The 27,066-nt window shown below is 41.5% G+C and overlaps 1 protein-coding gene across 3 annotated transcripts in view; it reads left to right on the top strand.

Annotated features, from left to right (window-relative positions):
• CABLES1 (Cdk5 and Abl enzyme substrate 1) overlaps nucleotides 1–27,066 on the top strand; it is a 151,935-nt gene that overhangs the window by 75,909 nt on the left and 48,960 nt on the right. The window contains exon 1 of one of the 3 annotated variants that reach the window (XM_075314455.1): nucleotides 14,885–15,303. The exons of the other annotated variants lie outside the window; for them this stretch is intronic. The gene's annotated coding sequence lies outside the window, so the exon portion shown is untranslated. Of the gene's footprint in view, nucleotides 1–14,884; nucleotides 15,304–27,066 lie in introns of those variants that run through there. 3 annotated transcript variants of the gene reach the window in all.

Genomic DNA, 27,066 nt, shown 5'->3' with positions numbered 1-27,066 from the left:
GAAAAATCTAGAAATATTTTTCTATTTTAGTCTTTAGTTAGTACATTAAACCAAATACATAAATACAAATAAACACAGTTCTACATATTTTGTGCTGTAAAAATATATACAGGATGGGCCATTTATATGGATACACCTAAATAAAATGGGAATGGTTGGTGATATCAACTTCCTGTTTGTGGCTCATTAGTATATGGAGGGGGGAAACTTTTCAAAATGGGTGGTGACCATGGTGGCCATTTCGAAGTTGGCCATTTTGGATCCAACTTTATTTTTTCCAATGGGAAGAGGATCATGTAACACATCAAACTCATTGAGAATTTCACAAGAAAAACAACGGTGTGCTTGGTTTTAATGTAACTTTATTTGTTCATTAGTTATTTACGATTTTATGACCACTTATAAAATGTGTTCAAAGTGCTGCCCATTGTCTTGGATTGTCAATGCAACCCTCTTCTCTCCCTCTTGACACACTGATGGCAACACCGCAGAAGAAATACTAGCACAGGCTTCCAGTATCCATTGTTTCAAATGCTGCACATTTTGTATCTTTACAGCATGGACAATTGCCTTCAGATGACTCCAAAGATAAAAGTTTCAGGGGGTCAGATCGGGAGACCTTATTGGCCATTCAACTGGCCCACGATGACTAATCCACTTTCCAGGACACTGTTCATGTAGGAATGATCGGACCTGACACCCATAATGTGATGGTGCACCATAACATTATGGGTGTCAGGTCCGAGCATTCTTCCTGTTCACCTTACATCTTCCTGTTCACCTGACATCACCACGGCTGGCCCCAGTCTCTGTGAGTCAGTGTACTGTGGGCAGTGTTTCACCTCTCATTACAGCCCAGCATCCCTCCTGCTTACACGCTCTGCAGTGAGGGAGGAGGGAGCGGGGAGATGATGGGGCCGGCCTCTGTAATGTCAGGTGAACAGGAAGTTGACTTGACATTACCGGATCCCTGAGGTCACAGAGCCCGAGAGTCAGGCGATGGGGAAGGACGGTCCGCAATAGCGCCGCTCACAGGCACTATTGACAACACAAAGTATTTGAGAGAAGCCTTGTTTCTCAACATAATATTGATGGGCCAGTAATGAAAATGGGTGAACCACCCCTTTAAATAACCCCTTCCCTCCCTCTATCCTCTGTTCATGCCCTTAGGGACAGGAAAAACACAATCACTCCTTCAATTTTACCTTTCAATAGCCAGGCACCCAGGGGTTGATTGCTCTGCCTTCCTCCCTTCTATGCTGCTCATGTTCCTCCTGGAACAGGACTGCACCACTCCACTCTTCTAAGGCCAAAAATAAAATATAAATCTAGTATCGCTGTATTTGCACCGACTCAAAGAATAAAACCATCTAATCACTTAAGCCACAAGGTGAATGGTGTAAAAAGTGGATAAAACCTGCACTCAACACTGAGCGCTTACACCAGGGTTTATGTGTAAATCTCTGAAATTTGAGATTCAGACAGAACCCCTGACGGAAGATTTCCCAATAGTGAGACAGATGAAGTCACCTTGAACTTAGGGGTACTTTACACGCTGCGACATCGCTAACGATTTATTGTCGGGGTCACAGTGTTTGTGACGCACATCCGGCGTCGTTAGCGACATTGCAACGTGTGACACGTAGGAACAACCTACAACGATCGCAAAAGTGGTAAAAATCGTTGGTATTGGAGAGGTCGTCCAAACAACGAATATCGTTGTCTGGTGAGTGATGTTGTTCGTCGTTCCTGCGGCATCACACATCGCTATGTGTGACACCGCAGGAGCGACGAACATCTCCTTACCTGCCGGCAATGAGGAGGGAAGGAGGTGGGCGGCATGTTCCAGCCGCTCATCTCCGCCCCTCCTCTGCTATTGGACGGCTGCTGTGTGACGTCGCTGTGACGCCGCACGAACCGCCCCTTAGAAAGGAGGCGGTTCGGCGGTCACAGCGACGTCGCTAAGCAGGTAAGTGCGTGTGACGGGTTTAATTGAGGTTGTGCGACACGGGCAGCGATGTGACGCACAACCGACGGGCCAATATCGCAGCGTGTAAAGTACCCCTTAGTCTGTCCTATGTTCACACGGTGTCCATCTTATCAGTGGTGCATAAAATCGTGGTTGACCAGTTTTGTGCACTTCTGAAAAGGACAATGCTGAGCAGAGGCCAGACAGAGTGCAGAGTAAGAGAAAACAGAAAAAGACAGGAGTTTTTTGCAAGGCAATAAAGCATTTTATTCATACAAAGATTAGCAAAATATCACATATTATAGAACAGACATAAGGATTAAAAAGTGCTATAAAAGGGGAAACGCCCAAAGGAAGCTGAGATGTGCGACGCGAAATGCGCGTTGGATGGGTTTCATTGTTTGTGGGACGCACTAGTGACGGTCTTTATTTATGGGTAAGCGACTGATATGAGGCTTGACACTGTACTTTTGTGACTTATGTATTTATTCAAGTCTGGCCTGTGTACCCTTGCTATTGATAGTAATATGAGCGTGCTTCTCTGTCCCACATATCTTTGGGTGTTTCCCCTTTTATAGCACTTTTTAATCCTTATGTCTGTTCTATAATATGTGATATTTTGCTAATTTTTGTATGAATAAGATTCTTTATTGCCTTGCAAAAAACTCCTGTCTTTTTCTGATTTTTCATACTACTATGGAGTGTTTTTTCTTGAAATTTTGAAATAATGATTGAGATGTGTATTTTGCTCAAATATATAATATTCAGAGTGCAGAGTAACTCTGCTGCCTCATCATAGTGACTGGATCCATCAGGGATGTCATCTGAATCCTGTCATTTTAGAGATTTAGATAGAAACCCACATGAAAGTGCTCAGCCTAGAGCAGGGGATAAATATGATCCAAATTGTTATGGAAAATGTGCTCAATAAATGCTTCAACTCAATTCACACAAAAAAGACAAGTTCCCAAGAAAGTTGGTCATATGTAAATAGAAATATAGAGGGACATCCTCGTTACTAGTAGCACAAAGACTCTAGAAAGCACTATGGCTCCCCGCCAACAAAGAAATCCCAGCAAAACCTGTACTCCCAAATCCAAATGCTCCCCTACTTTCTCAGTCCCACAGAGTGCCTAAACCACATGTAGGTGCACATAATTATTTCTGTAGTGCATAAGCCTACTTTGTCTCCAGCTTGTGCTTCTGGATAAACACACCCCGTAAACAATCTATGAGCACTACAATGCATGGGCACTACAATGTACTAGACACTACAATGGCAGACAACAAATTGTGCAGTGCTTTTTCTCTTGTTACTCTTGTGTAAATGCAAAATTTGGGCTAAGTAAAATTATTGTGGGAAAAAAGTACAATTTTAATTTATTTTTTTTCCTTCCACATTGCATTAATTCCTTTGAAGGGTGAATAAACTTCTTGAATGTGGTTTTGAGCAGTTTGAGGGGTGTAGTTTTTTAGAATGGTGTCACGTTTTGTTATTAAACAGGCTTCACAAAGTCACTTAAAATGTGATGTGGTCCCCACCCCCCAACCAAATAAATGGTTTTGTAAATTTTATTGGAAAAGTGAGAACATGCTGATAAACTGTTAATCCTAATTTCCTAACAAAAAAAATGTTCAAAAAATGCTTATGTAAAGTAGGTATGTCGTATATGTTATTTATTATTTTGTGTGAGATAACTTTCTGGTTTAGGGGGGTAAAAATTCTAAATTTTGAAAATTACAAAATTTTCACCAAATTTCAGATATTTTCACAAACGCAAAAAATATTGTCCTAAATTTACCATTAACATGAAGTACAATATGTCCTGAAAAAAAACTATCTCAAAATCACTGGGATTCATTGAAGCATTCCAAAGTTATTCGCTGCATAAAGTGACACTAGTTAGAATTGAAAAAATTGGCCTGGTCAGAAAAAGTGAAAATAAGGCTTTGGGTCAAAGGGTTTAAGGTAATGTTTCAACTACAATCCTTATACAGTATGTTTGAGAAGATTTTCCACCAACTCTTCATAATTATCTGCTCCTGAGTTTTTGCCCGAAAAATTAGTCACCACTAATGTGAATGCTACCCATGCAGCTTTTTCCTTGTCCAGCAACAAATGGAGAAACTCCTCATCTTAAAGAAGATTTCGAATCTGAGGTCCAATAAAGACTCTTTCCTTTTATTTCTGTTTCACTAAACCTTGGAAATTTATTAATGAGATACGTGAATGCTTTTGCATTTTTATGCTTTGCCGTTACAAAATTCTTCATTAGGCCCAACTTGGTATGCCATGGTGGTAACATAATCTTATGTGGATCCACATGTGCTAGATGCAATACATTTTTAATCCCTGGTTGAAGTGAATGTTGGAGAGACCAGTCTCTTTTATTGTAGGGATATTCTCTTGCACAACTATCTCAATCACACAGAAAGCTGCAGTACTTTGTGTATCCACCCTGGAGACCTTTAAGTCACCATAGAGGGGCTACAAATGTTGGTCATAGTTCAGGTACGTCAACAGCTGTTTCATGTTGTCATAGATTTCTTTCACGTGGGCTACATATCCAACTATAGTTGAGAGACGGTGTGCAAAGTAACTTTGCTGCCTCACCATAGATAACCTTGGGGGTGTCATCTAAAATATGTCATTTGGAGATTTAGATGGAAACCCCAATGAACGTGTTCAGCATAGAGAACGGGATAAATGTAATCCAAAATTTTACTTAAAATGTGCCCAATCAAGGTTTACCATTATGCAGCAAGAACAATATTAGGCTTGTTTTGGACAAATCGATGAAGAGCCTCCGTTCCTCTGGATTCTAACTTATCTTCAGCGATTCCATTAAACCGTTGATGTTGTTGCGTGCCACAAGATTGCTTTACATGAATAAGTATTGGACAAGATCTTTATCATGGTTGCAGAACAAAGAAATCCAAACATGTCATGCTAGGAGATTCAACTGTTATAGGTTGGAGTCTAAGGGGTACTTTGCACGTTGCTCATCGCTAGCCGATTGTAGCGATGCCGAGCGCGATAGTCCCCGCCCCCGTCGCAGATGCGATATCTTGTGATAGCTGCCGTAGCGAACATTATCGCTACGGCAGCTTCACATGCACTTACCTGCCCTGCGACGTCGCTCTGGGCGGCGACCCGCCTCCTTCCTAAGGGGGCGGGTCGTGCGGCGTCACACGGCAAGTGGCCAATAGAAGCGGAGGGGCGGAGATGAGCGGGATGTAAACATCCCGCCCACCTCCTTCCTTCCTCATTGCAGGCGGGACGCAGGTAAGGAGATGTTCCTCGCTCCTGCGGCTTCATACACAGCGATGTGTGCTGCCGCAAGAACAAGGAACAACATCGTACCTGTCGTTGCAGCAAAATTATGGAAATGACCGACACTACACAGATCATCGATTTTCGACGCTTTTGCGATCGTTTATCGGTGCTTCTAGGCTTTACACATTGTGACGTCGTTACCGGCGCCGGATGTGCGTCACTTTCGGTTTGACCCCGACGAGATCGGAGTAGCGATGTCGCAACGTGCAAAGTACCCCTAAGAGTTTATCCTTACTCTTGGGCAGATGAAAATCTCTAGTATGGGTTGTGAGAAGAAGATGCTTCATGACACCAAGCACTTTCTTCTTCCTTACTTGACTCAACTGAAAATATTTCTGGTGCTTTTGCAACTGGTAGTTCTTCTGTATGTGGTACTAGGCGTATTGCAGATGATATGCACTGCTTTCTTGAAACGCCTTTCATAATGGGGAGCACCAGTCACGTTTCGCCAAAGTGACTTCTTCGCATATGTAGAAAAACTAGCCGCTTTGTTAATACAAGAATGAGGCATATCTAAAAAAAACAAGTCAATATGCTTAGAAACTAAGCTAAAATCCTAAAAGTGTACATCTTACATAGAGAGCATTTACAAAAGTAGGTGATGCAACAGTAATTAGGATTACATCATTGGACCTGAGTTGGCGTTTTTTGACTGGCCACCCTAAAATGATAGAATACTGTAGCCTCAATAGATTAAATATATGTAATAGACTAGCTACTAACAATGCAATAATGATGAAATCAGAAAGACATCAATTTTATATAAGCCTGCATCTCCAACATAAAGCCAATCAACAAATTTAAGATATATTCATGTTCTGCACCACAAAATTAGTTAGGTTCAACTGTTTTCATCTCTGAACCAATTTGGCTGTGGAACAGTGTAATTAGATAATTATGTTAATAAACTAGAGATTGCTGTAGCTGTAAAAAGAACTGTGTAACATATGATCACTTCCATGAAAACTGCTTCCCCAGCTGTGTCTTACCAATAAATAGGGAGCACACCACTGAGGAGGCCACACAGTTTGAAAAGTAGATATGTAGATATGGAAAACTATTGCACACTGAATTCTTCCATGCATGAAATTAGAATTTATTCATGTGGAGAACACACAATAAATAGTGAAAGATAACGGAACACAAGCAACAAATTTCGGTCATTTCGACCCATCCCATGTCTTTTTTATGAGATCGTTGTGCCCAGTAGGGGAAAATTGAAGGTAGAGAGCGCAACGTGCACCGCGATATGGGGAGCAAGAAGTCTACTACTTGAGACTACCACTCAGTTCAACCAGCACCTTACCACTGAGTACACATGACTTTCCACTCAACTTCACAGTTTGAAAAGTATGGGAATAAACCAGTGTTACATGAACAAGTGAACATTAAAGTTCAAAGCAATGTTATAAGAAGCACCTTTTATACAGTTAGATCCAGAAATATTTGGACAGTGACACAAGTTTTGTTATTTTAGCTGTTTACAAAAACATGTTCAGAAATACAATTATATATAATATGGGCTGAAAGTGCACACTCCCAGCTGCAATATGAGAGTTTTCACATCCAAATCGGAGAAAGGGTTTAGGAATCATAGCTCTGTAATGCATAGCCTCCTCTTTTTCAAGGGACCAAAAGTAATTGGACAAGGGACTCTAAGGGCTGCAATTAACTCTGAAGGCGTCTCCCTCGTTAACCTGTAATCAATGAAGTAGTTAAAAGGTCTGGGGTTGATTACAGGTGTGTGGTTTTGCATTTGGAAGCTGTTGCTGTGACCAGACAACATGCGGTCTAAGGAACTCTCAATTGAGGTGAAGCAGAACATCCTGAGGCTGAAATAAAAGAAAAAATCCATCAGAGAGATAGCAGACATGCTTGGGGTAGCAAAATCAACAGTCGGGTACATTCTGAGAAAAAAGGAATTGATTGGTGAGCTTGGGAACTCAAAAAGGCCTGGGCGTCCACGGATGACAACAGTGGTGGATGATCGCCGCATACTTTCTTTGGTGAAGAAGAACCCGTTCACAACATCAACTGAAGTCCAGAACACTCTCAGTGAAGTAGGTGTATCTGTCTCTAAGTCAACAGTAAAGAGAAGGCTCCATGAAAGTAAATACAAAGGGTTCACATCTAGATGCAAACCATTCATCAATTCCAAAAATAGACAGGCCAGAGTTAAATTTGCTGAAAAACACCTCATGAAGCCAGCTCAGTTCTGGAAAAGTATTCTATGGACAGATGAGACAAAGATCAACCTGTACCAGAATGATGGGAAGAAACAGTTTGGAGAAGAATGGGAACGGAACATGATCCAAGGCACACCACATTCTCTGTAAAACATGGTGGAGGCAACGTGATGGCATGGGCATGCATGGCTTTCAATGGCACTGGGTCACTTGTGTTTATTGATGACATAACAGCAGACAAGAGTAGCCGGATGAATTCTGAAGTGTACCGGGATATACTTTCAGCCCAGATTCAGCCAAATGCCGCAAAGTTGATCGGACGGCGCTTCATAGTACAGATGGACAATGACCCCAAGCATACAGCCAAAGCTACCCAGGAGTTCATGAGTGCAAAAAAGTGGAACATTCTGCAATGGCCAAGTCAATCACCAGATCTTAACCCAATTGAGCATGCATTTCACTTGCTCAAATCCAGACTTAAGACGGAAAGACCCACAAACAAGCAAGACCTGAAGGCTGCGGCTGTAAAGGCCTGGCAAAGCATTAAGAAGGAGGAAACCCAGCGTTTGGTGATGTCCATGGGTTCCAGACTTAAGGCAGTGATTGCCTCCAAAGGATTCGCAACAAAATATTGAAAATAAAAATATTTTGTTTGTGTTTGGTTTATTTGTCCAATTACTTTTGACCTCCTAAAATGTGGAGTGTTTGTAAAGAAATGTGTACAATTCCTACAATTTCTATCAGATATTTTTGTTCAAACCTTCAAATTAAACGTTACAATCTGCACTTGAATTCTGTTGTAGAGGTTTCATTTCAAATCCAATGTGGTGGCATTCAGAGCCCAACTCGCGAAAATTGTGTCACTGTCCAAATATTTCTGGACCTAACTGTATGTCAAAGCAAATATTTTCAGGAGGGCTAAAATCGTGGAAATTTAGAGATTTTATTTACTTTTATATTAAATACTATATATGTTACTTATAGAACAATTCCAATCTGAAGAGGCTATTTGTAGATTTATATTCCTAGAGGAGCATTGCATGGCCTATTAGTCTCCTTACTCCGAGTTGGCACTCTCTACCTGTCATAGACCTGTAACCCAACTAAATTAATTCTCCTACTTTGCACTGATGAAGGGGAAATGCATGTCTGCAAAGGGTGTTCCTGATTTGGCTTTTTATCCTAAATTATAGCGCAAGACCCATTTAAGGTTCGATATTGACTTTTAGCATTGCTACTTACAATAGGTTGAATTAGAGTTTTTAAATCCTTTTTCTCTCTGAATAGGCTATTTGGATTATATGACACTGGTCACTTCACAATTTGGTGTTGTCACGGCTGACCGGGGAACACAGGGAAACCTATATTGTCACTAAGGCTGGGGACCCTGTGCTCACCCTAACACCCAGAGGTACCCTTAAAGGTAGGGAGGTTCGGGATCCCAACCTTGCCCTATTTCCTGTCCTTGTCCCTGATGGTAAGACCCCCCCTCCACAACCCACCACCCGGGGGGAAGGGGCAAGAACAGAAGTCAATAACCCCAACGACAAATAAAGACTAACGGGTAACCACGACAACCACATAGAAAGGAGCCACTAAAAGTGCACAAGGGGAAACAACATAAAAGTGGACAAGCAAACAGATTACTGGGTAACTTCCATACCGTAACAAGCACACCACAAAATGCTGCAGCCTGCACCAATGCTGCAGCTAAAAAAGCACAACAGAGAGAGGGTCTCTCCAGCTCTTTCCACCTCCTGGCCAAGCTTCCAAATGAATGAAAATAATCGGCACCCTCTGCTGGAAGTTGAGGGTATATATATAAGACCTGGGAGTGGTCCAAACCGAAAATACCTGACCAGGAGCTGCTGGAAGGTAAACTGAAATTAACCCTCTCTCCCCCCCCCCCAAAGGAAAGGGAATCCATTTAAGCAGCAGAGTCTCACAAGGTAAAGTGACCCAGAACATGAGCCTAAACTGCAACAGATAGAAGACCGAGACAGGTGTCCTGTGAAGACTCTTGGCAGATAATTGTAATGTAAGATTATTATATTTCAGGTAGTGCTACCTAAGCCTATCATTAGATGTATTTTGAGGGGCATGCCAACAAGAAAACTTGTCAAATGACTAGTCTGTGGTGTAAACTTATACAAAAATAATGTGTGTTAGCGCCCTTCACACATCGGCTGCAGCCAAAATGCAAACATATACAAAAACACTATGTGCGCACCTGCGTATTGGATTAATACTAGAGGTGTGCAGGCCATTTTTTTCCGTTGTCTAAATTATTCCAAAGTCTCTCAATGACATTTCTAAGTTTAAGAAATGGAGAGGTTCATTGCTGGATTGTTTGGACTATCCCATGACCAGCTTCTGAAATGAAGAGATTTGCAAGTCTTCAAAAGAAGTAAACTTTCAATGCCAACACCTTCTATTAATTTTTGTGTCTCAAATAATAACTGTTTTTATTATATTATTCATTAACGGTAACCCTTTTTTTTTTTTTTTTTTTTTTTTTACTGGCTTCCTAAATATCCAGTCTCCAGTGAAAAGTGTGCTTTCAGAATTTTATTTGATCATCTATGAAAGAATAATAAATTAAATACGCATTATGCCTTTCACCTCCAAAGCGATTGAGGGAACATACTGACCCCTTTGATGTGGAAAGGCTCTTGCACCGTTTCCATCTTTCTGCGACTACATTGTCACTGCAGATCTTCTGAAGTAACTGACATGCTTTGTTCTGTAATATTTTGTACCATTTAGACTTGGCTGTTATTCATGAAACATGGACAATTGCTGGCAATTGCATAAATAAATGGCTTTGTGTAGTTTTAGAAAAGAGAATGGAAGGGTGAAGATCAAAATTTTGGCCAAGGAATAGAATATTTCTGCTGGACTTTAAGCTTCAGTCCAATCCCAAAATTGTGCTGAACAGAATCCATGCACAGTGCCATGCTTGGCTGTTTACAGTGCCTTGAAAAAGTATTTAAACCCTGTGAATTTTTCAACATTTTTTACCCATTACACCCATAAACCTAAGTGTTAAATGTATTTTATTGGGATTTATGTAATATACCAACACATAGTAAGTATTTGTGAATTGTAAAGGAAATGATACATGGTTCTCTAAATATTTTCAAAATATTAATTTGAAAATTTTGACTTGCATTTGTATTCAGCCCCCTGAGTCATTACTTTGTAGCACCACCTTTTGCTGCAATTACTGCAGCAAGTCTGTTGGGTTTGTGTCTCTAAAAGCTTTGGTCATCTAGAGGCTGAAATATTTGCCCATTTTTCTTCTGGTATAGTTCAGTGAGATTGGATGGAGGCGTCTGTGAACAGCAATTTTCAAGTCTTGCACAGAGTCTCCATGGGTTTTAGCTCTGGACTGTGACTGGGCCATTGACCTACATGATTTTGCTTTGATCCAAACAATTGCAGGGTAGCTTTGGCATTATGTTTAGGGTTGTTGTCCTGCAGTAAGCTAAATCTGTCTCAAGTGTTTTGCAGCATCTAACCGATTTTCCTCCAGTATTGCCCTGTATTTATTGCCATACTTTTTCCATTCAACTCTGACCAGTTTTCCTGTCCCTGCTGAGGAAAACATCCCCAGAGCATGATTCTGCCACCACCATGTTTGACGATGGAGGCAATGTTTTCAGGGTGATGTGTAGTGTTAGTTTTCCACCACATATAGCATTTTGCATTAAGCCAAAAAGCTTTACTTTGGTCACATCTGGCAAGAAAACCGTCTTCCACAAGCTTGCTGTGTCCCCTTCATGGCTTTTTGCGAACTGCAAATGGGACTTCTTATGGCTTTCTTTCAAAAATTTCTGTCTGCTTGCCATACTTGCATTGTAATTCTCTATTCTCTGACCATAATATAGTATTGGGAAAAGCACCCAATAACATATAATTACCACCAATCCCTAAGGAAAAAGCAGTGCAAAATATTCCCATAAAAATATTTTTTTATTACAAACATATAAAAAACAATTATACAATAGAATTTTCCAAACAGAGGATCCAATTATGGGACTCAATTTATCCACTAAAAAATCCGCAAAAAATGTAAGGCCTATTAGCAATTGTATACTCATTATCACATGACAATAATCAACAAAGCGATATGAGCAATAATTAATATCAATAAGGAATCCTTTCCTGCAGCATCTATATTTGTTGTTTAATCTAACCAGTTTCTGAATTGTTTACAACCCACAGTCCATTTTTATATAATTTGCCTATTCAGACTATTAATTAAATGCAGGCTTAATACTTTTAGCTTGCTGTACGCTGTGGATAAAGTGTCCTCCTACAGTCCCTACGCGCGTTTCCACCTTTTTTCTTCAGGGGAAGTCCCCTGAAGAAGAAAGGTGGAAACGCGCGTAGGGACTGTAGGAGGACACTTTATCCACAGCTTACAGGAAGCTACTGAAGGCAGACTGATTTTTTTTCTGCTTGCACTAATATCACCTCAATTCAGGTATTGTAACATTTATCAACTTACGGGCCTTTTTCAATTCAGCGTTAACTATATTTAAAAAGGAAATGTTTTTTCATCAGTAATTTAATAAGCATTAAGACTGTATTTAATTAATTGTAGTCTGAATAGACAAATTATATAAAAATGGACTGTGGGTTGTAAACAATTTAGAAACTGGTTAGATTAAACAACAAATATAGATGCTGCAGGAAAGGATTCCTTCTTGATATTAATTATTGCTCATATCGCTATGTTGATTATTGTCATGTGATAATGAGTATACAGTTGCTAATAGGCCTTCAATTTTATGCAAATGCACTTTAGTAATAGTGGATAAATTGAGTCCCATAAGTGGATCCTCTGTTTGGAAAATTACATTGTATAATTGGTTTTTATATGTTTGTAATAAAAAAATAATTTTATGGGAATATCTTGCACTGGTTTTTCCTTAGGGATTGGTGGTAATTATATTTCTTGCCACACTTGCATAAAGCCAATTGGTCAGTAAGGATTTTATTTAGGGGTATCAGACTACAGGGGGCTGAATGGAAATGCACATCACAATTTTCAGGTACTGTATATATTTTTGAACTATTTTTCATACCCTTTATATTTCACAAATATTATGGTACTTACTGTTGGTATATCAAATAAAATCTCAAATAAAACACATTTCGGTTTTTGAGCGTAATGTAAAAAATTGTGGAAATATTTTTAATATGAATACTTTTTCAAGGCATTGTAATTCAACTTGTATATTTGTGTCAATTGAGTGGGTTTTTTTCATGACAAAAGTAGGACATCAATTGGCACAAATTAACAAATTGTGTTGGACATTTTTGAGAAGCAGGGCGGCCACGCTGAAAGAAAGGGAAGGGCACTATGCAGTAGAAGGAGGTGCTAAAAATTCTCTCAGGCTGCGTGCACATTATCAGGGTTCACTGTACAAGCACAGTGGATGGAATTTCTAGAAAAGTGATCTGCAGTGCGGCTTCCCAAGTCACAGCATGTCAATTTTTTGCTGCTTAGACGCAAGTGTTCTCTGCAGGGAGAACACAGCGGGAGACCGCAACTACCCGAGCCTGTATGGTGGGCATGAGCAGCTGTGGTCATCTGTGAAGGAGACTCACGGCCCCACAGGTCAGGACCCGCCGCATCCAGGATGCAGTGGGTCCTGCTCATGTGCACATAACCTTAGTGATAAATCTTCATGTTACACTGAAGAGTCGCTTTATGTTATTATTATTTTGTGTTGCTTATATAGCACCAATATATTCTGCAACAAAGTACAGTGTTCCTGTCCCCAATATTTCATGCCTTTTTCTGGCAGAATTTTTTGATACGTTTTTCGCTATGTATATACATATACTGAATGTACAAATCGTGTTTACATTTTAGCATTTGAGGAGACAACTGCTGCAAATATTTTCTGTACTATTTCTGCTTCTTGCCTGACATAACTTTTGCCTATCCCTTAGTTTATGCATAACTCATATCTTACATTCGCAGCTATGATATACAGCCTGAAAATAGAGCAAGATCGATTGTAAATAAGATTATCCTCTTATGAATAAAGATGATCAGGGATTGTTACTGCTAATGCACTTTTATATTTTTCAATGTATGCATGAAGAAATTTTAGCTACAGCCTCCTTCTGCATATGTTGTTGTTGTTGTTATTATTATTTATTATAGCGCCATTTATTCCATGGTGCTTTGCATGTTAAAAAGGGGCATACACAGACAAGTACAATAATCGTGAACATTTCAAGGCACAGACTGGTGCAGGAGGAGAGAGGACTCTGCCCGCGAGGGCTCACAATCTAATGGGAAGAGCTTGAGGATACAGTAGGTGAGGGTAGAATGGGTCGTGCGACAACATGTGGTTACTTTTATGCATTAAATATAAATTGGATCTTAGAAGACATCAGTAATCCTTATTACCACTTTGTAAAGTGCATCTGAGAGTGGAAGGAAGGGGTTAAGCCTGTGCTGCCAATGAAGACTGAAGATGAATTGATCCTGGAATGTGATTGTCAACACGTTTTGGAGCAAAATGCTTTCATCAAGACAATCATATGGCTCATTGCCATTATGTGCAAGCCCACTTTGTTTTCACCTCCATAAAGTAAATTTTTTCTATCAATTTTTAGTCTTGAGTGTTGATGTTCAGATTGAACATCCAAATAATGCAACATACGATCGGCATTCTGGCCGATAGTTAGGTCCACAAATATTTGGACAGTGACTGAATCTTCGTTATTTGGGCTCTGCATACCACTTTTTAATTTAAAATAAAACAAATGAAATGCATTTGACTGTGATTGTTTTGCTCTGAAACGTGTTGACAATAAATTACACTCCAGGATCAATTAATCTTCTGTCTTCTCTAACCATCAGCAGCACAGAATTAACCCCTTCCTTCCACTCTTAGATGTCCTTTGCAACGTGGGGCTGCTGCAGACATTTTATGTCTGTGTGGTGGTTGTGACTATCACTGCCACATCAGGTGAGCACGATTTCTACCCTTTACTCTCTTAACCCGGATAAGACCCTATTTGCACTATGTGTCCAAATTTTTACTTTATTTCTACTTTGTAGCATGGTCATTTTTATGCAGGCAGCCTCAGTCTACATGCTCTTAATATTTCATACGGACATCATCAGAGGTCCATGTAGGGCCTCCATATGAGCTAGTATGCTCGGCATTGGATCCCTCTATGAGTGAGAATGGAGAGATAGATGATTCTTAATAGCACTTTTCTTTCTGTTGGACTTGAGCGATCCATGTAATCTGATTGGCCATCATACATTACTAATTTTCCTGACTAACTCAAAGCCATGTCCATTGGTTACAGATTATGCCAATTCAGGAAGAGTTTTTCATTTGGATGGATGTTGTGAAGGGGTTTTTCTTAACCATGGAAAGGATTCTGCGATCATCCAACACTGTTGTCTTCTGTAGACTTCCAGGCCTTTTTAAGTTCTCAAGCTCACCAGCAGGCCATCTTCACCGCAGTGTCTTCAAGACTATGGTGCCAGAGATCAAGCTTCGCGCATGCGTGGACTCCGGAGCCATTTTAATGAAGAGAGAATTACTGTGTGAATGCACACGCACCACCGCCGCCATCAGCAATGGCGGTGCAATATTCAAATACAGAAAAGGGGGCACGTCATTCGGGACACTGGAGGAAGACTTTGCAGCGAGAACTCAACCGACACACACAGGCCTGCCCTCATTGCATTTGTCAAAGTACAGTGCATTTCTCCAACTTTGATTAAAGATATTTCTGCAACCAAGCAACCCATCTTTCAACAACAGGTATGCCTGGATTCAGCATCTTAGTGCCATTATGGCACTGATTTTAGTTCATATTGCAAAATCCTAGTGGTTGGTCCTCCCCTAATCTTCCTCAGGCAGTCTGATATTAGTGCTTGTATCTACGTGGAGGAGGACAGTCAGGAGCTAAGCCGCTTCTAACCCTGATGTAGGTATGATGTTGTATGAAATTTTACTTAAGAACCACATTTGAGGAGTTCCATGTCACCACTTTCTGGAAAAAAAACAAAATCAAACATACATATGTAGCTAATGGTATATTCATCCATCGTGATAGATAATTACATAATTTCTGTACATAATATTTGAGGGTACAGTGTACAATTGAAATTTGGCACATTTGCCTAAAGGAAATCTATCAAGATGATTCTACTTATTGGACCAATGGTACAAACATTTAAAAAATTATACCTGTTTTGTGGTAATTGGATGTGCCATCGCTGAAAAATGTAAGTTGGAAGCAACACCCCAATTAGCCTGGAAATGTGTTAGCGGAAAGTCAGTGAACTTGTAGATCATTGACACATCTCCAATCCACTACTATGCTCATTTTCATGCTACTTCAAAGCTTAAGTTGTCAGCACTAACACATTAGATTGCTATGAAGGTGTAAGTATAGTTTTCATTGTTGTTCTAGGACCTTTGCTACCAGTACCACTAGTTTTGTAAGTAAAATTGTTGTCAGACGTTCACTGTAAGTAAATCCTTCTGAATGAGTTTAGCCGATTGCTAAATTCTGTGCCTTGTCTGTAACTACTCAGTAGATGTATGCGGAGTGTGTGATTCATTTCCTTTGAATGAGTTGTTTTACTTTGCGCCTCGTTTTCTCGAGTATAACTTTCTTTCATTTTTATGTAATGCTCTATTTTTAGGCATAAATGTGTTTTTCTTTTCACTGATTTATGTCTTTGTAAGGAGAAAAAAAAAGTCTTTGGCTGTCTTCGCATTAGTTATGAAAAATAATAGCTCTTTGTGCTTGTACAGGCAGACATGAATGCTGGCTTGACCTTGAATCTCTTGTCTGAACACCCGTCTGCTTGAATCTGCCTCTTCTGAAAACTGGTAGTGGGAGTATTTTGACAGTAAAAAAGAAAACTACTGACTTTTTGTGTATTTACACTTTTCATCCAAATAATAGGTGTGAATGCATTCATCCATAATTTTAGGACATAACCGACATTTCCATCACTATACTTTTTTGATTTGTTCTTCAAGTGACCATATTGCATTGCAAAAATGTAAGTGCCAAACATATTGAACCCTGTTTTAGCTCAAGTAGTTGCTGCCTGTACAAGCACACCATCCCCATGTTCTCAACTTCAATGTGTGCTATGTGAACATTTTTACTAAGCCCTTCATGCCAAGGATGTGAGACTTGTTGATTGATGTTCCTGGACCCCAAAACATGATCTGTACCAGGGTCTCCCACCTACTATGTATTATTTACATTATTGGTGTTTTATATGTCATGGGACTTTTTGGAGCCTCTTGAGGCACCAATTACTATACATGCTTGCTTCATTCATGAAGTATTAGGGCTCATTCAGATGTCTATGTTTTCTCACATGTGGAAAAAATGGACTTCTGATTTTTCTTTTGGGATCACAATTTGATCAAAGTGAGGTCCGAGTGTCATCTGTTTTCTATCTCTCGCCACTTGATCTGCTATATGGTGGTGCACATTTTTTGTAGCAGAGTTCTGTAGTCTACCATGCCTTTATGTCCAACTAAAAGGACATTACACTTCAAGAAATTAGGGCAAAGCCCAAACTTTTATCCTATTCAATTTCTTTTTAGTGGAGGGATACAAGCAGGGTCACATCCAAATACTGTTTTCAGCTATTCAAACCTATACTCCTAGGCCGGGGTCACATAAACGTATGAATCGAACGAGTGCAATCCAATTTAAAAAAAAAAAATCAGATTGCACTCAGACTGTTTGTTCAATGATGCAGATCAGATCTGTGTATTTTTCCTAAGCTGTAATCGGGCTGAGGAAAAACTCACAGCATTCTGCGATTGGCAGCGTATATCGGATCACACACACACACACACTCATACACACACACACACACACACACGTCTATGGGAGAGTGTGAAACTTCAGACTGTGCTTGGATGTCATCCGAATGCAGCGCAATATACTCAGAGACAGGCAATATCTGTAATCCGATTCTCGCATGTGAGAGAATGGTATCACAGTGAATGACCCTCGGATCGCGCTCCAGCAGAGTTTGAGCCTATGTCATTAATACGTTGCATCTGATGCTATACACTAGTGTGAGCCCAACCTTAACTCAATACTCAGCGTGGAGCTTTAAAACAGTATGATTGCTCTCATAATAGTAGTAATCAGGACGGCATGATTGCAGGAATCCTGTTTATCTTACTATTGGATGATCCCACTGCATTGCCATTATAACTGATGAGTGAACATTGAGTGTTAGCGGAATCGGCATTATTACAGGTTAGTTATATAATACCACCCACAAAATACAAAAGTGCTGAGGTAGTCATAAAAAGCTGTTGATGTGTTAACAGCCAACACTTAATCTGTCAGATGCTTCTGGATGTGCAATGCTTGATTGCATAAGAGCGGCACAGCGCTGACAGTTAATTCTGTGATACAGGGAAACAGGTTGTTGTCTTTGGGCTCAGCCTCCACTTATCTGCTCGGCCTATTGTCCATGCATGCGATTAATTCCCATGCAGTGTGAGCGCACTCATCGCTCGGAGGCCGCCCCACCTCTTGGCAGGTGTTGAGCGCAGATAAAAGCAGATCCAGCTCACAGTGATATAGTCTGGATTGCTGCAGACTTCCTCTGATTAGACAGTTGCTAAGTGACAGGGAAGAGTTACAAGTACCCACTTAACACAATGTTTTTCGTTCTCATTACTTTTTGGCTACCGGGGAAATGCTTTGTTTTATTCTTCTTACGTAACATTTTTATGGATTCATACTTTTATATTCTTAAATTAAATTGGGTTGTAAATGAGGAACATTGGCATATGTAAGATATTTAGAGACAAAGATAAGGGTCGCATATATTGGCTGCCACAATAAGTGCAAAATAAGGCCGATGCATGCCTCCCTGTCTCTGTGACGATGAGGTGACGGGCGGCTATGGGTGACAGTGTGGCATAGTGCCAGTCCGCACACAGATCAATGTGCCTTGTTCAGTGTCAGGCTATGAATTACCCTGGCCTGCTGCTATTCAGAAAACCAGCATTTATGCTACTCGTGCATATTAAAGGGAACCTGTCACCAGATTTGGCAACTATAAGCTACGGCCACCACCAGTGTGCTCTTATATACAGCATTCAGAATACTGTATATAAGAGACCAGGCTGCGCTCTATAACTTAACACCTTTATAATACTCATCTAGGGGGTGGTCTCGTCCGATGGGAGACGCCGCTCTCCAGTCCGGGAGCCTCCTCTATGCTGCAATCTCCGTCCTCCTTCTACTCAGCCCAGTGTGGATGATGCGTCTACGTCATCCATACAGGCCAGCATTGAGGGCAGATTAAAGTTCTGTAATGCACAGGCAAAAGGAAAGGTTAGACGCCCGCACATGCACACTACAATACTTTGATCTGCCCTGAGCAGGGCAGATCAAAGTACACTGCTCAGGACCTCAATACCAGCTAGTGTGGATGATGTAAGATGCGTCATGCACACGAGCCTCAGAAGAAAGATGACGGCGATTGCCACAGAGAGGAGGCTCCGGACCGAGAGCAGTGACACCCATCGGACCAAATCGCCCCTTAGGTGAGTATTATAAAAGTGTTTTTTACGTTATACAGCGTGGCCTGGGCTCTTATGTATAGTATTCTGGAATGCTGTATATAAGAGCTTAGTGGTGGTGGCCACAGGTTATAGTCACCAAAACTGGTGACAAGTTCCCTATAAAGAGATAATCTGCTGATATGGAAAACAATCACTGGTTCCAGTAAGTAGAAGACCCGCAGGCAGTGATTGGCAGTGGTCCTGTGCACTAAAGGCAAAGACCAGCACTGGGCCACAAAAGCGTTAATGTTGGAGCAGTGGTAGATAAAACAGGTATTTTTTGCTTGATTGGCATTGTATTGTTAGATTTTTTTCTTTTTCCTTCTCTGCATTTTCTGCTGGCGTATCTAGACCTTTACATTTGACATTCATTGTTGTAGTAGTTTGAAACTGGATTTACAGGTTATTATAGGAAAAAGACAATACACGTCAGATGTATTTATTAAAATGTCGTAGTTTTTAGAAGAAATTAAACAAATTTCTGTAGTAATTAAACCACATATAAACAGACGAGTCCGTAACACAGAGGTGTTTCCATTTCTGCGGCATCGGAATCTTAAGGGGGCTTTACACGCAACGACATATCTGACGATATGTCGTCGGGGTCACGGAATTAGTGACGCACATCCAGCGTTGTTAGCGACGTCGTTGCGTGTAACCGCTCTGAGCGACTGTTAACGATCAAAAATACTCACCTTATTGTTGATCGTTGACACGTCGTTCATTTTCAAAATCTCGTTGGTCATTGTGGACGTAGGTTGTTCGTCGTTCCTGAGGCAGCACACATCGCTATCTGTGACACCCCGGGAACGACGAACAACCGCTTACCTGCGTTCTCCGGCAACGAGGTGGGCGTGTCGATAATGATGCTGCTGTCCGCCCCTCCGCTTCTATTGGACGCCTGCCGTGTGACGTCGCTGTGACGCCGCATGAACCGCCCTCTTAGAAAAGAGGCGGTTCGCCGGCCACATCGACGTCGCTGGGAAGGTAAGTCCGTGTGACGGGACCTAGCGATTTTGTACGCTACGGGCAGCGATTTGCCCGTGATGCACAAATGATGGGGGCGGGTGCTTTCACGAGCGACATCGCTAGCGATGTCGATTGTTGCTGCGTGGAAAGCAACCTTTAAGATTGTATGTTTCCTGAACTTGTTTTGTGCTAGGATATTTTACCATGCTATGACATTAGACCTTGTGTGCGCAGCGTATGGGTATGTGCGCACGTCTCTGCGTCCTGTTCCGCAACGTTTAAGTCACTGCATGTGCGTTTCAAAACGCAGCTGAAAAGCTGCGTTTTGAAAGCATCGTGCATGCAGAGTTCATGCGGAATTCATGCGTTCTGGATGCTTGCTCTGCCATAGACAGAGTGGGAAAAGCATCTGGAACGCACACAAGTAGTGACATGTTGTTTTTTAGAACGCAGCGTTTTGGCAAAATATTTCAACAGCCGAATCGCTATGTTCTAAAACGCAACGTGTGGATGGATTATGCACAATCTTCATAGATTGTTCTGGGGACGCAGGACGCATGCTGTTATGCTGCGGTGCAAAATGCAGCGTAAAAGCATGAAAAAAGCACATGTGCGCACACAGCCTTTATCTGTCATCAGATTTCATAATATAAAGAATCTGATTGATCAAAGCTTTTACCCAGCATTCCGGTGTAAAAAGCTTTGAAAAGTCACCAAGTTTAAGCGCAATGTAAAACTCCGGTAAAATGTAGAGACTTTTGGCATGCTCATGCTATTTTCATTCAGATCCAACATTGTGCAGACTTGGCAACCCCTCCCCAGCCAATATCAGGATGAGCCGCAGTGTTGCTTACCCCACAAATCAAAAGGGTACTTTACATGCTGTGACATCGCTACCGATCTATCGTCGGGGTCACGTCGTCAGTGACGCACATCCGGCACCGGTAGCGACATCGCAGCATGTGACACCAAGGAGCGACGATCAACGATCGAAAAATCGTTCAAAAACGGTGATCGTTGACACGTCGTTCCTTTCCAAGGTACGATGTTGTTCGTCACTCCTGCGGCACCACACATTGCTTTGTGTGACACCGCAGGAACGACAAACATCTCCTTACCTGCATCCACCGGCAATGCGGAAGGAAGGAGGTGGGCGGGGTGTTACATCACGCTCATCTCCGCCCCTCTGCTTCTATTGTCCAGCCGCTTAGTGACGCCGCTATGACACCGAACGCACCTCCCCCTTGAGGGAAGGATTGTTCGGCGGTCACAGCGACATCGCTGACAAAATATGTGCGTGTGACGCTGCCGTAGCGATAATGTTCGCTACGGCAGCGAGCACCAAATGTCGCACGAACGACGGGGGCGGGTGCTATCGCGCTCGACATCGCTAGTAATCACTAGCGATGTCGCAGCGTGTAAAGTACCCTTTACTCAAGTCACTGTCCCCTTATCAAGTCTGTCCTGAAAAACACTGATCTTTATTTATCTGGGCATAGTGTATACATTAACAAATCTATTAGAGCTGATGAGGCTGGGGTACACAGTTTGAAAATCCACGTCATAATGGCTGTTTAATCCTTTATGAAAATTTTCAAGACTGATCGGAAAATGAGCATTTTATGTTTGTGGAGGTATGTTTTATGAAATTTGGGAAACAATTCTCATTAAATTTCGCAGAGATAAGTATTAATGGGAGTCTATACATTGTGTGCAATGCTGAGAACTACTGTATATTAGTGCTGTACACAGCAGATCCCAGGTGCAAGTTACATATAGTGTCTAGAAATTTTGTGTGAGCGTTTACATTATTTGGTTACTAGAAAAATTAAATTGACTCCTAAAATACTTTAAAGGTAGTCTGACTGCTGATACCTCAATGGCAATGGCTGTATGATGGTGGCCAGGTATGTTTGACTGCAGAGTTTCAGAGAAAAGCATACATTAAAAGCTGCTGGGAAGTGAGCTGCAGTGCAGACTAGTCGGGCAGGCGGGTTCCTGCCGGCTTCTGCTTGCTCTCTTGCTTTGGAGTGACAGATCTCTCCTTATATGCGCAACGAGGGGAGACCTGTCAGTCCAGGGTAGTAGGCGGGCAGAAGCCACCAGGGACTCGCCTGTCCGTCTAGTCCCCAGCGCAACTCAGTCCTGACTGCTTTTAAAGGGCTTGTCCGATCTAAATATATAAGTCTGCAGTCAATGTGTCACTCTATGTGACTGCAGGCTTCTAAATCTTCACATTGCCCACACTTAAAAAGCCAACATATCTCAGCAGCATTATGCTACAACACCGGCCTTAGTAACTGTGCTACTCTGAGACATTGTATTGATATATGGTTGGCTGGTTTATAATGAGATACATTTTATGATTCATTTTTACAGAGATAATATTTTAAAGTTTGCACCTTGAGTGATACCAAAGTTCTACTTTAAGCAGTTCAGTATTTGCTATGGCCACCCTCACCATAGCCGCAGCCATAGGGCAGTCATGAATTTAACATTTTGGACTCTTCAACTTTGCTTTTCCTATTTGACCTCCTCTTTCATTGCATTACCTGAATAACCAGGGCGAAGAGCCAAAATTGGTTTGTTTTCCTCTGTGATGACACAAAACAACAATGTTACAAACTTTGTGAAGTTGTTGAACTCGGTCATGGACCCTTATCAGGACAAGAGCTAAATATAGTGCATACAAGCAAATATGTCCAGCTTAATTATATGTAGGAAATACGCCATTTGTGCCTTGTTTTCCTGCGTCCTATCAGCAGGGAACTGTAAAGAATGATAAGTTCCCAATGATAAGGAGGCCATTTGCTATTCTGGCTGGTTTTGGTCTAAAAGAAGAGGAGTTTCCGTATTTGGAAAACATTACTGATAAAGATAAAAAAAAAATAAACTAATTCCTGCCCTCGTATTTTGTTTGACTCTTCATTATTTTCATTATTAAATCTCTTAAAACCTATAATATAATATTGTGGAGCTGTGTCACATACCCAGCATGTCACTGGTCACAATTAACCCCTCTCAATCTTGAGATTTATGAAACTTGATTTCAGCAGAATTCCAATGTTGGACCGGTATTGTGCAGTTAGAATGTTGGACATCTGTTTTAAGGTTTGGTTTTTTTTGAGGGTTTTTAAGCCTACTTTTACACTTGCGTTGTTTTGCATCCATCACAATCAGTTGTGTGACTGGTGCAATGAGTGATCAGCTGATCGTTCATAAAAGCCGGCCGATCAGCTGATCACTCTCAAAAGCCAGGCGCCGGGCGATCAGCTGATCGCTCACAAAAGCCGGCCACCGGCCAATCAGCTGATCGTTCGGCCGCCGAGAGAGAGAGAAACATTGATTTCAATGATTAAACATAAGAGCTGAGCATGCGCAGTGAAAAGAAAAAGGATTCCACCGCTCAAACAACACTACATGCTGCGTTCCTGACGCCCGATGGTCAGTCTGATCCGTCACATGGCGGATGCAACGCAGACACATTAGTCGCAATGCATCGTCAATACAAGTCTATGGGAAACCGCGCAAGCCGTTATCGGATTGCGTTGTTTTCCAAAGCGGTGGATTGCGACTAACGCAAGTGTGAAAGTAGCCTAACATGGAATAGTTTTTATAAACATTAGTAAATAGAAATCTGCAAATAACTAAAAAGAGGAAAACCTGCCACACACCACTTTTACGTTACTATTTTCTTCCATACTTCATTGATGTATAATATTACAATTATTACTTTGTAAATAAGATAAGCTACAATGACAGTCTTTTGCATACAAGCTACGATGGTGATTGCTTATTACCAGTGTGGACAGCATCTCTATATGTAATGCATGGAGTGTTCATGTGCTCCAGATGCTGTTTTTGCCTACCTTTTGAGTACAGATGAGCGAACCTTAAGGGTACTTTACACACTGCAACATCGCTAGCGATCTCGTTAGCGATGTGAAATTCTAGATCGCAAGTGCGATCTTTCGAGATCGCACATGCGTAAAATGACCTATGTGCGATCCGAAAGATCGCACTTGCGATCTAGAATTTCACATCGCTAACGAGATCGCTAGCGATGACGCAGTGTGTAAAGTACCCTTTAGGCTTGAGGTTCGGAAACTGAGCTCCAAAAAAACAAGGTTCGGGTTCGAGTGAGTGACGAGTATGAATCACTCAAGCGAGCAGCGCTGTGCTTGGGTGTGAGTAATGCTCAGCCCAGTATGAGCCGCGTGCAGTGTTTCATCGGCTCACATTTGGGGTAAAATTAGCATGATCAGTTGTAGTGTACATACATAAACATCCTCCCCCCCCCAAAAAAAAAAAAAGAAATTATAAGCCTCGCCCACCCTACTCCAGAAGTGTTTTGGTAATGGCCCCATAAGAAAACACTTCTGGGGTAGGGTGGGCGGGGTTTATAAATTTTCTTTGGGGGAGGGGGGGTTTGTGTGTGCACACTACATCTGATCACGCTGATTTACCCCAAATGTGAGCTGATCAAACACTGCATACAGCTTGCACAGGGCTGTGCATCACTCACACCCAAGCACAATGCTGCTCGCTTGAGTAGTTTATACTAGTCACCCGCTCAAACCTCAAACCCGAACCTTGTTTTTGGAACTCTGTTTCCGAACCTCGAGCCTCGGGTTCGCTCATCTCTACCTCTGAGGGGGTTCTAAACTGGAGACCCCACCCTACAACAACTCCTTTTGTGTTTGGGGACTTCATTTTACTACAGGAGTTCGTAGAAGAACAACAGAAAACATTAGGAATTGTATGTATTTTTTTGCGTATACAATTTATAAGACAATACTGTGGTTGGCACTGTTTTGCAGCACTGGTATCCTGTGTTCTAATACCACCAAGGTCAACATCTCATAATGTTTGCCTGATTTTCCTCCATGTTCTCCAATTTTCTCCTAAATTCCAAAGGCATATTGTCAGAAAACGTAGATTGTGAGCCCCAATGGGGACAGTAACGATGATGTCTGTAAAACGCTGTCGAATATGATGGCGCTATATAACTAAACATTATAAATTAATTGAAATTTTACTCAACATCACAATTTTTTGAGGAACCTCAAACTAAAGATACATTTTTAAAAGTGCTTCTCATGTCAATCGTATGTATAAAGTGTGGGATAAAGGAGTGATTGTGGAAGCATATCTTGTCAGTAATCCTATTTAAAGAGACGGTCAGCACAGAATGACTGTTCAAACCACGTACAGGCGCTCGGTGCATCATCGCGGGGCCACTTATTTCGGTGCACTTTTCAATCTGTTTGTTTTCCCTCTAAGGCCATGTGCCCACGGGCGCTCGTACCTGTGGATATATTCGCAGGTACGGCCGCATGTTTCCCGCAGCTGCCTGCCGGCGTCCGCAGCTATTTTTAGCTGCGAGTTTCCAGCGGAATAGCTGCGGGAAACATGCGGACTTTCACGCAATTTACCTGCGGACGTCCCGGCCTCTATCTCCATAGCGGAGGGCCGGAATCTCCGCAAGTAAATCCGCATGAATAATTGACATGCAGTTAGGTGCGGCTGAGGGATCTCCGCAGGAGATTCCGCAGCCGCACTTTCCACAGCGTGGACACAGACACTCCCCATGTCCCATAGGGTAACATGGGGAGTGCCTGTACATGCTAGAACCTGCGGATTTATCTGGAAAATCCAGAAAAATCCGCAGGTTTTCTGCGGCAAACTCCGCAGCAAAAAGCTCCCGTGGGCACATGGCCTAAATCTTCCCTGCTCCTCTTCTTTGATTGATAGTTCTGGCTTTATAGAACTAGAGAAGGGCGGAGATAGATGGAAAAGAAGCTGGTGGGAAGGTGCACTTAAATGTTTGGCCCCGCCATGATGCACTGAGTGCCTGTGCTTGGTTTGAACAGTCATTCTGTGCTGACAGGGGTCATTTTAATACCATAACAAGTGGCCTGAAGTGAGTGATTACTGAAATAATTGACTGTATTTAACTACAAAGGAAATGGATATAATAGAGGCTTTAGGTTTCCTGTCCCTTTTAAATGGTAGTCACCTTATGTAACCGTGTTTGTACATCTAGTGCTAGGATTACATCAGCCTTTTGGCCCTCCTATTGTGTTTAATGTAGTATGAGCTTTACAGTGAAAAGGTTACAGGCATCACTTGAATAAAAAAACAAATGATGGAAGCCGTAGTGTTAAATCCAGGCATTGACAGTCAGTTAATTGTCACCAGTGTACTGTACATAGTCGATCTGAAAGCATGTGTTGACAGGACTGTATGAGTGGGAGCAAAATAAAGACTTGTATTGGAAGGACTGGCCATTTGTCAAGTTTTTTCTGGATTAGCTCTGTCTTCTGCTTCGCTTCACAAGTGCAACGCAAACAAATTTGTCTTCACCTTCTCATTAAACAGAGGAAAAAGTAATAAGTATGGTACTCCTACATAATAAAGGTCTTACAGGATCATCACTATGCTGCTGAAATACAGCTGGCGACTGTTTAGAATATATCATCACGCTGTTCTGTGGGGACGTTTATTTGTAGTCACACTACATAATATAAATGTGGGAGCTAAGCAGAAAAATTACAATAAAATCATTGGAAAATTTGTATTCAAAAAGGATTTTATATAGTAAATGGGTCATATGCTTTGTGGAAAGGTGCACATAACATTTAATAATAGGATCAAATCTCATGATTAGATAGATACTGGATCCTAATGTCGATTGAGTAAAAAAACAACCGTATTAATTAAAAAATATATATGTTATGTGGGTAGTTCAATAGTTCATGTTTAAAGCACCACTCCAGTGTTTTGTTTTTTTTATTGCATTTTATTGGAGTGGTGCTTTATATCCAAGTCCCCTGCACCCCCGTCATATACTCACCTTTCAGCAGCTCTCTCTGCTATCACTGCCGCTCCTGTTGGGCTTCGGCTTTGTGACCTGAAGGCAGGTACATTGTGCAAAAAGGAGATAGTTGCACTCTGTAGTGCTAAGATATATGTACAGTGAGGAAA

The sequence above is a fragment of the Anomaloglossus baeobatrachus genome, chromosome 6, assembly GCF_048569485.1.
Source record: "Anomaloglossus baeobatrachus isolate aAnoBae1 chromosome 6, aAnoBae1.hap1, whole genome shotgun sequence".
NCBI lineage: Eukaryota > Metazoa > Chordata > Amphibia > Anura > Aromobatidae > Anomaloglossus > Anomaloglossus baeobatrachus.
This window is presented reverse-complemented; position numbering and strand designations above follow the sequence as displayed.